Source organism: Aotus nancymaae, unplaced genomic scaffold, assembly GCF_030222135.1.
Source record: "Aotus nancymaae isolate 86718 unplaced genomic scaffold, 86718_ANA_hifiasm-v0.15.2.pri h1tg000008l, whole genome shotgun sequence".
Taxonomy (NCBI): domain Eukaryota; kingdom Metazoa; phylum Chordata; class Mammalia; order Primates; family Aotidae; genus Aotus; species Aotus nancymaae.
In genome coordinates, this window is record NW_026988419.1 from 38948499 (window position 1) to 38960880 (window position 12382).

Sequence of the window (12382 nt, forward strand, 5' to 3'; positions counted from 1 at the left end):
GATGACACTCATATACTGGCCACTTCTTTGAGATTTATATTGCATCCTGCACACAAACTATTCCATTTCAAGTACTTTTTTTCTCCCCACATGGCACCATGTTTTATCAGGCTAGCTTATTGTATTATCACTCCAGCTACTTGGGGTTGATTGTGTATTTTATAAGATTACTGAATTTTCTAGGCACATACCTATTGCTATTGCTGTGATATGAAGGTCTTAATTAGAGAAAATATTGTATAAATTACATATTAATAAGTGAATCCCTTTCTGGTGACTTAGTTTTTTTAGATATTTATTTTTAACTTTGTTTTTATTTTAACTTTTATTTTAGAAACAAGGAGTAGTATATGTGTAAGTTTGTTACACGGGACTATTACATGATTCTGAGGTGTGGAGTATGGATCTTGTCACTCAGGTAGTAAGCCTAGTACCTGATAGGTAGTTTTTTAACCCATTCTTCCCCACCTTCCCACCCTCCCCACCCCCTACACACACTTTGCAGCAGCATGGATGGAGATAGAGGTCATAATCTTTAGTGAATTAACACAGGAACAGAAAACCAAATACTTTGAGTTTAGCTTGTGTTTAGCATATTATGTCCATGTGTGCTCAATATTTAGCTCCCATATATCTCAATGTTAAGTGGGAGCTAAACACTGAGCACACATAGACATAATATGAGAATAATAGACACTGTGGGCTACTAAAGGAATGATTTATTTTCTAGGTCAATAAACGATACTAGCAGAAGAACTGTGGAAGAAGAAAATTTATATCTTTAAAATGTACCTTTTTCTCGGACAATAAATTGCTTCATCTCAATCACGTTGGAAGAGATCCAATGTAATCTACTTGCCACCAAATGTCTTTTAGACCCATCCAGGGAAAGTTTGCCTCTGCTCTGGACTTAGATTTGTTATCTTCTGTTGGTAACCTCAAGATTTATTAGAAAATAATCAAATCAAGTTTAGTGAGAAAGAATCATTTTTTCTCTGATTCACTGTATGATATCAAGACAATAAATTCTCTCTAGAACATACTATGAAAGAAATCAGAATTGCCTTGCTCTGTGAGAAGCTTAAACCATTACATATATGCAGAAATTGCATGTCTATGCAAAAACAAACTACTTCTGCTTTTGTTTGTTTTGATTGAAAGTATATGTTGGATTAATAATGCAAGTCAGGTGTTAGGTACCATATCATTCTGCTCTAACAACAGTATCATGCATAGAAGTGCAGCAGCAATTGGTATCTTACCTGAAAAAATTTACACCAAGCCATGGTCAGTCTGGCTTTGACAGTGGTCAAACAAATGAGTTTAAGAAAGAATATTTTAAGAACCACCAATCTTCATCTTTACATATTTTATGCTCCAATTCCTATAGTTCTCTGAGGAATATAATAGTGTTTTTGGTTTACTACCTTGGAGGAAGGGCAATACAGCAGCTCTAATGGTTGGGGTGTGTGTGTGTATTTTGCTTTAAGTTTTGAGATACATGTGCAGAACGTGGAAGTTTGTTACATAGGTATATGTCTGTCATCGTGGTTTGTTGCACCTATCAACTCATCACCTAGGTTTTAAGCTCTGTAGGCACCACAGACATTAGCTATTTGTCCTGATACTCTCTCTCCCCTTGCACAGTCCCCCACTACAGGCCCCAGTGTGTGTTGTTCCCCTCCGTGTGTTCTCACTGTTCAACTCCCACTTATGAGTGAGAATATGTGCTATTTGGTTTTTTGTTCCTGTGTTAGTTTTCTGAGGATGATGGCTTCTGATTTCATTTATGTTCCTGCAAAGGACATGATCTCATTCCTCTTTATGGCTGCATAGTATTTCATGGTGTATATATACCACATTTTCTTTACCCAGTCTATCAGTGATGGACATTTGGGTTGGTTCTATGTCTTTGCTATTGTGAATAGAGCTATATTCACAAGTGTTTTTAATTGGCTATTTGTACCAAAATAGTCTCCACCACACAGATCAAGAAATTGAAGTGAAGATTCTCAGTTAATAATATTTATGACTACTATAAATTTGGAGGCTGGGAAAATAACCTGGAAAAGGTTACACAGTACGACAGTAAACTGTGAGATAGAACCAGGCCACAATTCTTATTTTTATCAACTTTAGATTTCTAGATTCAAAATATAAGAAGGATAAAATAGCTTCATTTAGTATATATACAGTATCTAATATCTTCTGAAACATTAGGCATTTCCTACACATTAGTACACAGATACTGTAGTAACCAAACATCACTTGAAAAGGCTTGGAAAAAAGGAATAGCTTTGTGGACATGTGACCTGTACAGTAAGACAAGGCCCTGAGTTCAGAAGCATCATGTAACTAAGGTTCTGCTATTGCCATCTTGAAATGTTAACAATTTTATCATAGCACTTGTGTTTTGTGTGTTACATCTGATAAAACAATAGAGTATGCTTGTGAAGGGAAGTTTTGCCTAATAGGCATGCGCATCACTGACCCATCTTCACGTAGTTTTTGCAATGTCAGTAAGCACAGAACTCTGCATGAGAGTTTAATGAGACTTAAAGTCAGTACCAAGTAAGTCTACTATGGCTGCAATGGACAAAGTGGGCTAATTAACAACCCACTATGATCTCCTTTGAAAGAGGACTTGCTTCAAATGCAGAGGTAAAAAAAAACAGTGGCTGTATAAGAAAAAAAATAACTGAGAAATCCTATCGTTCTTTTTCACTCAAGTTACTATTCTGTATTAACCAACTGTTCATGCTGAAAATATTGATACAGAAGGAGAACAATAAGACAACCATATTTTCTTTTTCTTTCAGACTTTTTCTACTCATCAGTAAGTCAAAGGTAGGGAGTGCTGCTAGACTGTGCACCTGTCAGGAAGTGAAATTAAAACAATTAGTTTTATGCTACTCCTGTGGTCATAACACAATACACATTCACATACAAGATTTTAAAAATTTACTCTAAATTTTGTGATTCTGTACATGAGTTCAACATCTTCTATTTGTATTTAAATTTAGCATTGAAAAATATGAAGACCAGCATTAAAATTTGCATGCTAATACTTTATCTTACTTTATTTTAAAATCTAGAATGACATTAATTACTTGGCAAATAAAAACCCCATGACAAGTTGAGAGAGATACTGTGTAAGAAAATACTTTATATTTTAGTACATGTAAAGGCATTTTTTTCCCTGGTTTTTGAACAAAAGTTTCCACATTTTATTTTGCTCTGGGGCCTAAAGAGAAATTCCATCTTTCTTATTGAAACCAGAAAACCCAATTCTATTGCAACATCCCCCTGCCATTATCATCTCCAGCCTACTGAAGAGCTTTGGAAGAATACAGTGTTCTGTCTTTTCATAATGCATCTTTATGGGCTTTGAGAAGAATATGTAGTGATGCATGGCTAAATGACAGAACGCTTTCTGAGAAATACAGTGTAAAGTGATTTGATTGTTGTGTAAACATCATAGAGTGTACTTACACAAAACTATTTGGTATAACCCCTTTCTTCTAGGTTATAAATCTGTATAGCATTTTATTGTACTGTAGGCAATTGTAGCAGAATGATAAGCATTTGTATACCTAAATACAGAAGAGGTACAGTAAAAATAGGGTATTATAATCTTCTGTGGCCACTGTCATATATGTAATCCATCCTTGACTGAAATGTTATGTGCCACATGATTGTAGTTGGGAATTATCTGATTAGATTATACATAATAATAAATTCCATTATTCCCAACTCCCTAGTCTTCGGATTGCTTCAGCAACATGCTAAAAAAATTTAGAGATCAAAACCTCATTGACGTATGTCATCATGTCATGTGTGAGTCAGGGCTTCCGTTAACACTATTATCAAAACGACATGTTCAAACATGAATTCTGACATTCATATTAATAAATTTAGCCGAACCAAGTTAATATTTCAGTTTTTCTTGTTCTATAACTTTTGAAATCCACACATATGCTCTTCGTATTGCTGTTAATACCAACTGGCAACCCGTTCTTGTCTAAGCTAACCTGTTCTCAAGTAGAGTTGTCTTAGAGCCACTATTTCGAGATCTCTCTCTTCCAATAGAATTCAGGAGAATGGTAGTGGAAATCGGAGAGGGGAATCCTAAGGAAAATGGTGTCTCACTGAGAGGCAAATGGTAGTTATTAAAAGACTTTCTGCAGAGAAAGACTGACTAACCTTTTTATTGGGAAGGGAGGCTGATACTGCCAGCAAAAAGCCTCCAGGAGGATTTATGGCTCAATTATATATCTTGCTTCAGTTTGCCCAAATATACTCACCCCATGTCTCAGGCTTTGACCTCTTCCCCAGGTCTTTTCATAACTTAATATAATAAATCTAGCTATAATATAGAGTTATTTAGTGTGCCACTACTCAACCTTTAGAATCAGGATCTAGGTAGGCTTGATTCTGAATTTTCTCCCTTTCAACCATAGAAAAGAGATTCTATCAAAGCTGATATAGAGGCTTTCTGATTTTACACCAGTGTGAATTGTGCCTTTAAGATCTATATTTTGACCTTTTACTTTCAAGAACTCTCAAAATTATCCTCACAAGTCACTATCTCTGTAATCAACTATGATGCTATCTTACATCATAGATGACCAGTTCTCATCTCTCTTTACAATTAATTATTAACTCCACAAATATGTTAAAAATGGAATCTCAGAATTTCATTTGGAAAGTCTGGCAACTCCTAGTATCAGTAAAATTTGAGCATGAAAGAGATAGTACACTCTGTAAAAATTATGAACATACTGTGTAAATTAAAGACTGGTAAAAAAGACAAATAGACTACAAATATTTGACTATTTCAAAAGACAAATGAGAAAGGCAAATAAATGCACAAGAACAGAAGGAACATTAGGAAACAATTATTAAAAGTGATAAAATTAAGTACATGTTTAATGTGTACTTTAGATAAGGGATACACAATTACAAGTTGCATATCTCTTATCTAAAATGAGTAATTTAGATTTTGATTTTTTTAAATTTTAGAGTATTTGCATTATATATTTATCATTTGAGCATCTATAATCTGAAAACTTGAAATAAATCCAAATGCTCATTGGAGCATTATGTCATGTTGGTGCTCCAAAAAACTTTGGATTTTGGAATATTTTGGATTTCAGAATTTTTGATTAGGGATACTCAACCTGTACATAACAGTAAGTGGATAGTCCAAGTAAAAGTCAAAATTGCCCGCTGATGTCTCTGTCTACTTTTAAATGAGGTCATTTTTTTTTTGCTTGTTTTATTGTTTAAATTTTTTATAGATTCTGGATACTAGACCTTTGCTGGTTGTATAGTTTGCACATATTTTCTTTAATTCTGTAAGTTGTCTGTTTCTTCTGTTGGTAGTTTCTTTTGCTGTGCAAAAGCTCTTTCACTTAATTATGTCTCACTTGTCAATTTTTATTTTCCTTGCAATTGCTTTTGAGGACTTAGTCATAAATTCTTTCCCAAGGCTGATTTCCAGAATGATGATTACTAAGTTTCCTTCTAGGATTCTTATTGTCTGAAGTCTTACTTTTAAATGTTTAATTCATCTTGAGTTAATTTGGGTATTTAGTGAAAAGTATGAGTTCAGTTTTACTCTTCTGCCTATGGCTAGCCAGCTATCCCAGCACCATTTACTGAATAAAGAGTCTTTCCCCACTGCTTATTTTGGTCAACTTCATAGAAGATCATATATTTTTAGGTGTGTGACTTTCTATCCAGATTCTCTATTGTGTTCCATTAGTCTGTGTGTATGTTTTTGTACCAGAACCATGCTGTTTTGATTACCGTATCTTTAAAGTATAGTTTAATGTCAGTTAATGTGATACCTCCAGCTTTGTTCTTTTTGCTTAGAATTACTTCGGCAATTTGGGATCTTTTTTGGTTGCATATGAATTTTATAATAGTTTTTTTATAATTTTGTGAAAAATGACAGTGGTGATTTGATAGGAATAGTACTCTGGAAATAAGACATACAAGTGGCCAACAATAATATGAAAAAACACTCAACATCACCAATCATCAGAGAAACACAAATCGAAACCACAATGAGGTACCATCAGTCAGAATGGTTATTAGTAAAAAGTCAATAAACAACAGATGCTGGTAAAGCTCCAGAGAGAAGGGAATGCTTATATATTGTTGGTAGGAAGTAAATTAGGTCAGCCACTGTGGAAAGCAGTTTGGATATTTCTCAAAGAACTTAAAACAGAGCTACCATTTGACCCAGCAATTGTGTTACTGGATGTATATCCAAAAGAAGATAAATGGTTCTACCAAAAGACACATGCATTTGTATATCTATCAATCATAGCACTATTCACAATAACAAAGACATGGAAGCAACCTAGGTGCTCATCAACAGTGTGTTGGATAATGAAAATATGGTACATATATACAATGGAATACTATGCAGCTGTAAAAATTGAAATCATGGACTTTGCAGCAACATAGAGGTGGCTGCAGGCCATTATCTTAAGAGAATACAGGACAAGAAAACAAATACAATCAGATTTTCACTTATAAGTTGGGGCCAAACATTGTGTACTCAAGAGCATAAAAATGACCACAATAGACAATGGGGACTATTAGGGGAGGAAAGTGGGGACCAAGGGTTGAAAAACAAACTTTTGGGTATTATGCTTACTATCTTGGTGACAGAATCATTTGTATTCCAAAACTCAGCATTACAAAAGATTCCCGTGTAATAAACCTGCACATGTAACTGTTGAATCTAAAAGTTGAAATTTTAAAAAGTCAAAATTGTACAAAATGAACAACAAAAAATGATTTCAAATGAGGAATCATAATAGTTAACTTTGTACTCTCTACTTTTCAAAATTATATTCACTAAAATATTTTATATTGACAAATTTAAATTCTGTTCAGATATTCATAAGATCCATGAATTCCAAAGTGTATTTCTAAGTATATATTAAAAATTTTTAAATTATCATGCTTTATTATAAAATACATTTATATAATTAAATTTTTACTTTTCTCTAAGTATATATGTAAGTAGGTAATTTACTATGTAACTATGTAGCAGAAAATGTGACGAGAAACCTTTATCAAGGTGGACAAAGAAGTCAGTTTACATTGTGGAAATTTTTTTTTTTATTGCACTTTAAGCTTTAGGGTATGTGTGCACATCCTACAGGATTGTTGCATAGGTACACACATGCCATGGTGCTTAGCTGTCTCCAACCCCCTGTTGCCTACACAGGCATTTCTCCCAGTGTTATCCCTCCCCAACCTCTTTGCCCCCTTCTGTCCCTCCCCTCTCCTGCCCCCTGCCCCCTGCCTACTCCCGTGTGTGATGTTCCCCTCCCTGTACCCATGTGTTCTCATTGTTCATCAGCTGCCTATGAGTGAAAACATGCAGTGTTTGGTTTTCTGTTCTTGTGTCAGTTTGCTGAGAATGATGGTTTCCAGATTAATCCACATCCCTACAAAGGACATGAACTCATCCTTTGTTATGTGCATAGTATTCCATGGTGTATATGTACCGCATTTTTTTTTGTTCAGTCTATCATTGATGGGCATTTGGGCTGGTTCCAAGTCTATGGTATTGTAAACAGTGTCACAATGAACATATCTGTGCATGTTTCTTTATAATAGAACAATTTATAATCCATTAGGTATATACGCAGTACTGGGATTGCTGGGTCAAATGGTATTTCTATTTCTAGATCCTTGAGGAATTGCCACACTGTCTTCCACAATGATTGAATTAATTTACACTCCCACCAACAGTGTAAAAGTGTTCCTATTTCTCCACATCCTCTCCAGCATCTGTTGTCTCCAGATATTTTAACAATTGCCACTCTAACTGGCATGAGGTGATATCTCAAAGTGGTTTTGATTTGCATTTCTGTAATAATCTGTGAAGATGAGCATCTTTTCATATGTTTTTTTGTCTCATAAATGTCTTCTTCTGAAAAGTGTCTGTTCGTATTCTTTGCCTGCTTTTGAATGGATTTGTTTATTTTCTTCTTGTAAATCTACTTTAGTTTTTTGTAGATTCTGGATATTAGCCCTTCGTCAGATAGGTAGTTTGCAAAAATGTTTTCCCATTCTGTTGGTTGCCAGTTCACTCTAGTGATTGTTTCTTCTTCTGTGCAGAAACTCTTGAGTTTAATTAGGTTCTATTTCTATTTTGGCTTTTGTTACCATTGCTTTTGGTGATATAGTCATGAAGTCCTTGCCTATGCCTGTGTCCTGAATGGTATTGCCTAGATTTTCTTCTAGAGTTTTTATGGTGTTAGTTCTTATGTTTAAATCTTTGCTCCATCTGGAGTTAATTTTAGTATAAGGTGTAAGGAAGGGATCCAGTTTCAGCTTTCTGCTCATGGATAGCCAGTTTTCTCAAAACCATTTATTAAACAGAGAATCCTTTTCCCATTGTTTGTTTTTGTCAGGTTTGGCAAAGATCAGATGGTTGTAGATGTGTGACATTACTTCCCAGGTCTCTGTTCTGTTCCATTGGTCTATATCTCTGTTTTGGTACCAGTACCATACTGTTTTGATTACTGTAGCCTTGTAGTATAGTTTGAAATCAGGTAGTATAATGCCTCCAGCTTTGTTCTTTTTACTCAGAATTGTTTTGGCTATGGGGACTCTCAATTGTTTTCATATAAAGTTAAAGGTTTTTTCCCAGTTCTGTGAAGAAGATCAATGATAGCTCATGACATTGATTCTTCCTAACCATGAGCATAGGAAGTTTTTCCATCTCTTTGTGTCCTCTCTTATTTCCTTGAGCAGTGGTTTATAATTCTCCTTGAAGAGGTCCTTCACATCCTTTGTTAGTTGTATCCCTAGGTATTTCATTCTCTTTGTGGCAATTGTAAATGCGAGTTCACTCTTGACTTGGCTCTCTGTTTGTCTGTTATTGGTGTATAGGAATGCTTGTCTTTCTTTCAAAATCAATTTCTTCGCATTGATTTTGTATGCTGAGACTTTGCTGAAGTTGCTTATCAGTTTCAGGAGATTTGGGTCTGAGATGATGGGGTCTTCTAAATATGTAATCATGTCATCTGCAAATAGAGACAATTTGACTTCCTCCTTTCCTAGTTGACTTTCCTCCTTTATTTCTTTTTCTTGCCTGATTGCTCTGGCTAGATCTTCCAATATTATATTGAATAGGAGTGGTTAGAGAGGCATCCTTGTCTAGTGCAAGATTTCAAAGGGAATGCTTCCAGTTTTTGGCTGTGGCTTTGTCATAAATAGTTTTTATTATTTTAAGATACATTACATCAATACCTAGTTTATCAAGAGCTTTTAGCATAAAGGGCTGTTGAATTTTGTCAAATGCCTTCTCTGCATCTATTGAGGTGATCATGTGGTTTTTGTCTTTGATTCTGTTTATGTGGTGGATTATGTTTATAGACTTGCATATGTTGAATCAGCCTCTTATCCCTGGTATGAAGCCTACTTGATCATGATGGATAAGCTTTTTGATGTGCTGTTGCAATTGGTTTGCCAGCATTTCATTGAAGATTTTTGCATCGATGTTCATCATGGAGATTGGCCTGAAGTTTTCTTTTTCAGTTTTGTCTCTGCCAAATTTTGGTAGCAGGATGATGTTGGTCTCATAAAATGAGTTAGGGTGGATTCCCTCTTTTTGTATTGTTTGGAATAGTTTCAGAAGAAATGGTACCAGCTCCTCTTTGTATGTCTGGTGGAATTAGGCTGTGAATCCATCTGGACCTGGATTTTTTTTGGTTGGTAGGCTATTAATTGCTGCCTCAACTTCACACCTTGTTATTGGTCTATTGAGGGTTTCAACATCATCCTGGTTTAGACTTAGGAGGGTGCAAGTGTCCAGGAATTTTTCTGTTTCTTTCAGGTTTACTGGTTTGTGTGCATAGAGTTGTTTGTAGTAATCTCTGATGGTAATGTGTATTTCTGTGGAATTGGTGGTGATATCCCCTTTATCATTTTTTATTGTATCTATTTTAGTCTTCTCTCTTTTCTTTTTTATTAATCTGGCCAGCAGTCTATTTTGTTGATCTTTTCAAAAAACCAGGTTCTGTATTTATTGTTTTTTTGAAGGGTTTTTGTGTCTCTATCTCCTTCAGTTCTGCTCTGATCTTAGTTATTTCTTGTCTTCTGCTAGCTTTTGAGTTATTTTTTTTTATCTTGCTCCTCCTGCTCTTTTCAATTTTGTTGATAGGGTGTTGACTTTAGATTTTTCCTCACTACTCATGTGGGCATTTATTGGTTTAAATTTTGCTCTAGACACTGCTTTAAATGTGTCCCAGAGATTCTGGTGCATTGGGTCTTTGTTCTTGTTGGTTTCAAAGAATGTCTTTATTTCTGCCTTCATTTCATTGTTTATCCAGTCAACATTCAGGAGCCAGTTCAATTTCCATGAAATTGTGCAGTTGTGAGTTAGTTTCTTAATCCTGAGTTCTAATTTGATTGCACTGTGGTCTGAGAGACTGTTTGTTATGATTTCTGTCATTTTGCATTTGCTGAGGAGTGTTTTACTTCCAATTACGTGGTCAATTTTAGAGTAAGTGCAATGTGGTGCTGAAAAGAATGTATATTTTGTGGATTTAGGGTGGAGAGTTCTGTAAATGTCTATTAGGTCCACTTGGTCCAGATCTGAGTTCAATTCCTGGGTATGCTTGTTAATTTTCTGTCTCATTGATCTGTCTAATATTGAGAGCAGAGTGTTAGAGTCTCCCACCATTATTGTGGGAATCTAAGTCTGTAGGTCATCAAGAACTTGCTTTATGCAACTGGGTGCTCCTATATTGGGGGCATATATGTATTTAGGATCGTTATCTCTTCTTGTTGCATTGATCCTTTTACCATTATGTAATGCCCTTCTTCGTCTCTTTTGATCTCTGTTGGTTTAAAGTCCATTTTATCAGAGACTAGGATTGCAACTCCTGCTTTTTTTTTGCTCTCCAATTTGCTTGGTAAATCTTCCTCCATCCCTTTATTTTGAGCCTATGTGTGTCCTGGCCCCTGAGATGAGTTTCCTGAATACAGCACACAGATGCGTTTTGACTTTTTATCCAATTTGCCAGTCTGTGTCTTTTGATTGGGGCATTTAGGCCATATACATTTCAGGTTAATATTGTTATGAGTGAATTTGATCCTGCCATTTTGATGCTAGCTTTTTTTTTTTTTTTTTTTTTTTTTTTTTGTCTGTTAGTTGACACAGTTTCTTCATTGTGTTGATGGTCTTTATAATTTGGTAAGTTTTTGGAGTGGCTGGTATTGGTTGTTCCTTTCCATGTTTAGTGCTTCTTTCAGGAGCTCTTGTAGGGCAGGCCTGGTGGTGATGAAATATCTCAGCAATTGCTTGTCCATAAATGATTTTATTTATCCTTTGCTTATGAAGCTTAGTTTCACTGAATATGAAATTCTATGTTCAAATTTCTTTTCTTTAAGGATGTTGAATATTGGCCCCCATTCTCTTCTGGCTTGTAGGGTTTCTGCTGAGAGATCCTCTGTGAATCTGATGGGCTTCCCTTTGTGGGTAACCCGACCTTTCTCTCCAGCTGCCCTTAGCATTTTTTCCTTCATTTCAACCCTGGTGAATCTGATGATTATGTGCCTTGGAGTTGCTCTTCTTGAGGAATATCTTTGTGGTGTTCTCTGTGTTTCCTGGACCTGAATGTTGGTCTGCCTTGCTAGATTGGGGAAGTTCTCCTGGATAATATCCTGAGTAGTGTTTTCCAGCTTGGGTTCATTCTCTCTGTCACACTCAGGAACAACTATCAAAGGTAGACTAGGTCTTTTCACATAATCCCATATTTCTTGGAGGCTTTGTTCATTTCTTTTCACTCTTTTTTCTCTAATCTTGCCTTCTTTTATTTCATTGAGTTGATCTTTAATTTCTTATATCCTTTCTTCTGCTTGGCTGATTCGGCTATTCAAACTTGTGTATACTTCATGAAGTTCTTGTGTTGTGTTTTTCAACTCCATCAAGTCGTTTATATTCTCTAAGCTGTTTATTCTAGTCAGCATTTCATCTAACCTTTTTTCAAGGTTCTTAGTTTCTTTGCATTGGGTTAGCACATGTTCTTTTAGTTCAGAGAAGTTTGTTATTACCCACCTTCTGAAGCCTGTTTCTGTCAATTCAACAGATTCATTCTCTATCCAGCTTTATTCCCTTGCTGGTGAGGAGTTGTGATCCCTCAGAGGAGGAGAGGCCTTCTGGATTTTGGTATTTTCATCCTTTTTGCACTAGTTTCTTCCCATCTTTGTGGAGTTATCTACCTGTGGTCTTTGTAGTTGGTTATTTTGGATGGGGTCTCTGAGTGGATATACTTTTTGTTGATGCTGAAACTATTTCTTTCTGTGTTTTTTCTTTTCTTTTTTTTCCTTCTAACAGGCCCCT

General features: G+C 35.5%; 1 long non-coding RNA gene across 4 annotated transcripts in view; it reads right to left on the bottom strand.

Moving 5' to 3' along the window:
• Window positions 1-12382, bottom strand: part of LOC105718388 (uncharacterized) — a 121421-nt gene that overhangs the window by 21044 nt on the left and 87995 nt on the right. The window lies entirely within an intron of this gene.